This window comes from Chrysemys picta, unplaced genomic scaffold (assembly GCF_011386835.1).
Source record: "Chrysemys picta bellii isolate R12L10 unplaced genomic scaffold, ASM1138683v2 scaf1147, whole genome shotgun sequence".
Lineage (NCBI taxonomy): Eukaryota > Metazoa > Chordata > Testudines > Emydidae > Chrysemys > Chrysemys picta.
This window is the reverse complement of record NW_027053854.1, coordinates 10,001-15,000: the sequence shown is the minus strand read 5'-3', so window position 1 is coordinate 15,000 and position 5,000 is coordinate 10,001. Positions and strand designations below refer to the sequence as shown.

Sequence of the window (5,000 nt, the reverse complement as noted above, 5' to 3'; positions counted from 1 at the left end):
GGTGCCCGGGAGGGGACTCTGAAAATTTTTCAGCCCTTTCGACTCGGGGTTGACCTGGTGGCCGAGAGGGGACTCGCACGGCAGGCAAGCCGCCCTGGGCTGACCCTCCCCGGCCGCAGCGAGGGACTGCCTCCCGGCCGACAGGATCGGGCCCCTGGAAGTCTGGGGGGGGGGGAAATCGCCCCACGCCTCCGAGGAGGGCTGCCCGGGCGGGCCTGGCCCCGGAGCTCGAAAAAAAAAAAAAGGATCGGGCCCACTAGAGACATGGACCAGGCCGCCCTGGGCTCACCCTCCCCGGCCGCAGCGAGGGACTGCCTCCCGGCCGACTGGATCGGGCCCCTGGAAGTCTGGAAAAAAGACTGGAACCTGACGCCTCCGAGGAGGGGGCGCCCAGGGAAGGAGGGAGATCCGGGTTGACCTGGTGACCGGACGGGAAAGAGGCCACCGGGCGTCCCCCCCCTTAAAACCTAGGGGTTGACCTGGTGGCCGGAAAGCGAACCGGCCAGCAGGTGAACCCTTTCGATTCCACGGGTTGACCTGGTGCCCGGGAAGCGAACCGGCCAGCAGGTGAACCCGTTCGATTCCACGGGTTGACCTGGTGCCCGGGAGGGGACTCTGAAAATTTTTCAGCCCTTTCGACTCGGGGTTGACCTGGTGGCCGAGAGGGGACTCGCACGGCAGGCAAGCCGCCCTGGGCTCACCCTCCCCGGCCGCAGCGAGGGACTGCCACCCGGCCGACTGGATCGGGCCCCTGGAAGTCTGGAAAAAAGAATGGAACCTGACGCCTCCGAGGAGGGGGCGCCCAGGGAAGGAGGGAGATCCGGGTTGACCTGGTGACCGGACGGGAAAGAGGCCACCGGGCGTCCCCCCCCCTTAAAACCTAGGGGTTGACCTGGTGGCCGGAAAGCGAACCGGCCAGCAGGTGAACCCTTTCGATTCCACGGGTTGACCTGGTGGCCGGAAAGCGAACCGGCCAGCAGGTGAACCCGTTCGATTCCACGGGTTGACCTGGTGCCCGGGAGGGGACTCTGAAAATTTTTCAGCCCTTTCGACTCGGGGTTGACCTGGTGGCCGAGAGGGGACTCGCACGGCAGGCAAGCCGCCCTGGGCTGACCCTCCCCGGCCGCAGCGAGGGACTGCCTCCCGGCCGACAGGATCGGGCCCCTGGAAGTCTGGGGGCGGGGGGAAATCGCCCCACGCCTCCGAGGAGGGCTGCCCGGGCGGGCCTGGCCCCGGAGCTCGAAAAAAAAAAAAAGGATCGGGCCCACTAGAGACATGGACCAGGCCGCCCTGGGCTCACCCTCCCCGGCCGCAGCGAGGGACTGCCTCCCGGCCGACTGGATCGGGCCCCTGGAAGTCTGGAAAAAAGACTGGAACCTGACGCCTCCGAGGAGGGGGCGCCCAGGGAAGGAGGGAGATCCGGGTTGACCTGGTGACCGGACGGGAAAGAGGCCACCGGGCGTCCCCCCCCTTAAAACCTAGGGGTTGACCTGGTGGCCGGAAAGCGAACCGGCCAGCAGGTGAACCCTTTCGATTCCACGGGTTGACCTGGTGCCCGGGAAGCGAACCGGCCAGCAGGTGAACCCGTTCGATTCCACGGGTTGACCTGGTGCCCGGGAGGGGACTCTGAAAATTTTTCAGCCCTTTCGACTCGGGGTTGACCTGGTGGCCGAGAGGGGACTCGCACGGCAGGCAAGCCGCCCTGGGCTCACCCTCCCCGGCCGCAGCGAGGGACTGCCACCCGGCCGACTGGATCGGGCCCCTGGAAGTCTGGAAAAAAGAATGGAACCTGACGCCTCCGAGGAGGGGGCGCCCAGGGAAGGAGGGAGATCCGGGTTGACCTGGTGACCGGACGGGAAAGAGGCCACCGGGCGTCCCCCCCCCTTAAAACCTAGGGGTTGACCTGGTGGCCGGAAAGCGAACCGGCCAGCAGGTGAACCCTTTCGATTCCACGGGTTGACCTGGTGGCCGGAAAGCGAACCGGCCAGCAGGTGAACCCGTTCGATTCCACGGGTTGACCTGGTGCCCGGGAGGGGACTCAGAAAATTTTTCAGCCCTTTCGACTCGGGGTTGACCTGGTGGCCGAGAGGGGACTCGCACGGCAGGCAAGCCGCCCTGGGCTGACCCTCCCCGGCCGCAGCGAGGGACTGCCTCCCGGCCGACAGGATCGGGCCCCTGGAAGTCTGGGGGCGGGGGGAAATCGCCCCACGCCTCCGAGGAGGGCTGCCCGGGCGGGCCTGGCCCCGGAGCTCGAAAAAAAAAAAAAGGATCGGGCCCACTAGAGACATGGACCAGGCCGCCCTGGGCTCACCCTCCCCGGCCGCAGCGAGGGACTGCCTCCCGGCCGACTGGATCGGGCCCCTGGAAGTCTGGGGGGGGGGGGGGGAATGGAACCTGACGCCTCCGAGGAGGGGACGCCCAGGGAAGGAGGGAGATCCGGGTTGACCTGGTGACCGGACGGGAAAGAGGCCACCGGGCGTGCCCCCGTTAAAACCCCTAGGGGTTGACCTGGTGGCCGGAAAGCAAACCGGCCAGCAGGTGAACCCTTTCGATTCCACGGGTTGACCTGGTGCCCGGGAAGCGAACCGGCCAGCAGGTGAACCCGTCCGATTCCACGGGTTGACCTGGTGCCCGGGAGGGGACTCTGAAAATTTTTCAGCCCTTTCGACTCGGGGTTGACCTGGTGGCCGAGAGGGGCCTCGCACGGCAGGCAAGCCGCCCTGGGCTCACCCTCCCCGGCCGCAGCGAGGGACTGCCCCTCCCCACCCCCCGGCTGACAGGATCGGGCGCACTGGAAGTCCGGGACAGTATTTTCCCCGACGCCGGGGAGGGCGGGCGGAGGGGCTCTGGCGGCCAGCCCGGGCCCCGGAGCTCGAAAAGGAAAAAAGGACCGGGCCCGCGAGAGACGGGGGCCCTGCCGCAGGGGGGGGGGCAGTCCGACCGGGGCTCACCGTGCGGCAGGCCCGGGCGTCGGCAGGGGAAAGCGGGCGAGGAGGCGCGGGGCCGGGTGCCTACGGCCATACCGGACCGAACGCCCCCGATCCCGTCCGATCTCGGAAGGTAAACCGTCCCGGGCCTGGCTAGTACTTGGATGGGTGACCGCCTGGGAATCCCAGGTGCCGTAGGCAGCTTTTCCCGGTCCGAGTCAGCTCTCTCTCCTTTTCTGGGGGGGAAGGAGAGGGGGGGACGGGCCGGAAAGCCCCTCGTCGCTCCTGCCGAGTCGGAGGTCGCGGCCGCAGGTCACGGGTCTGGGCGCCTGGGGTCCGGCTCCCCACCCACCCGGCTTCCTCCGCGGAGGACCCCCCCCGGGGCCACCGAAGCCGCTGGGGGAGACCCCGGGCATGGGGCGGACTGGCCCGGACCCTCCCGGCCGCCGGCCCGCAGGTCCGCCCCGAATCCCCCCCCGCGGCCACCCAGGCCAGGCCTGGCCAGGCGGGACGGACGGCGGGTGTCCAGCGCCCAGCGGCTTCCTCCAGCGGGGACCCACGGACCCCAAAGCCGCAGGGGGAGGCCCCGGGCCCGGGACGGACTCGCTCGGACCCCCTGCGCCCGGCCGCCGGCCCGCGGGACCGCCCCGAATCCCCCCGCGGCCACCCAGGCCAGGCCTGGCCAGGCGGGACGGACGGCGGGTGTCCAGCGCCCAGCGGCTTCCTCCAGCGGGGACCCACGGACCCCAAAGCCGCAGGGGGAGGCCCCGGGCCCGGGCCCGACTCGCTCGGCCCCCCCGCCTCCCCTGCGCCCGGCCCCCGGCCCGCGGGACCGCCCCGAATCCCCCCGCGGCCACCCAGGCCAGGCCTGGCCAGGCGGGACGGACGGCGGGTGTCCAGCGCCCAGCGGCTTCCTCCAGCGGGGACCCACGGACCCCAAAGCCGCAGGGGGAGGCCCCGGGCCCGGGCCCGACTCGCTCGGCCCCCCCGCCTCCCCTGCGCCCGGCCCCCGGCCCGCGGGACCGCCCCGAATCCCCCCGCGGCCACCCAGGCCAGGCCTGGCCTGGCGGGACGGACGGCGGGTGTCCAGCTCCCAGTGGCTTCCTCCAGCGGGGACCCACGGACCCCAAAGCCGCAGGGGGAGGCCCCGGGCCCGGGACGGACTCGCTCGGCCCCCCCGCCTCCCCTGCGCCCGGCCCCCGGCCCGCGGGACCGCCCCGAATCCCCCCGCGGCCATCCAGGCCAGGCCTGGCCTGGCGGGCCGGTGTGCGGCTCCCCCGGGCTTCCTCCCCCGACGACCCGCGCCCCCCTGAGCCGCAGGCGGAGACCCCGGCCCCGGGGCGGACCGGCCCGGGCTCGCTCGAGCCCCCTGCGCCCGGCCCGCAGGACCGCCCCCCCGAATCCCCCGGGAGAGGCCCGGCCTGCACGCCACTGACGACCCGCGGCCCCCAAAGTCGCAGGAGGCGCCCCCCCCCGGTTAGCCCCGTCTCGCTCCGCGCCCCCCGCCCCTCGCTGCCGGGACCGGGCGCCGCCCCAGAGTCAGCCGCAGCCGGCCGGCCTGAGAGCTGCCCTCCTGTGGACGACGGTGAGTTTACCTTGATACTAACCGGCCGTCAGCCAGGTCAACCCCATTGCTAGACTGGGGTGGACCTGGTGGCCGAGTGGGGACTTGGAACATTTGACAGCTGCTTCCCGGGGCTTGACCGGTTGTCCTGAACGCCCCCCACCCCCAGCCCCAGCCCCCGGCTCCTGCTCCCCTCTCCCCAGCCTCGGTGCTCCGCTCCCTGCCTCGGAGGCTGCCTCTCTGCGGCGCCTGCATCGCCTCCGAGGACGCGCACCCTCCGGAGGCTGGACGTAAACCCACCACTGCCGCTGACCCGGCTCTCCGAGGGACGACTGTGAGGCCTCCCCCCCCCCCCCACCCCCGGACCGCCCTGGGGACGACTGCTAAGCCTCCCCCACCGGACCGCCCGGGGCAAGACTGCTAAGCCTCCCTCCCACACACACACACACACACTGTCGGGGGAGGACTATTAAGCTTTCCCCCTGGAGCGCCCGGGGCGGACGACTGTT

General features: G+C 71.6%; 1 non-coding gene across 1 annotated transcript; it reads left to right on the top strand.

The window, feature by feature from the left end:
- The first annotated feature begins 3,009 nt into the window (after positions 1-3,009).
- LOC135979696 (5S ribosomal RNA) lies at positions 3,010-3,128 on the top strand. The gene has a single exon (XR_010596954.1). It is a non-coding gene; the product is annotated as a 5S ribosomal RNA (ribosomal RNA).
- The last annotated feature ends 1,872 nt before the right edge of the window (positions 3,129-5,000 follow it).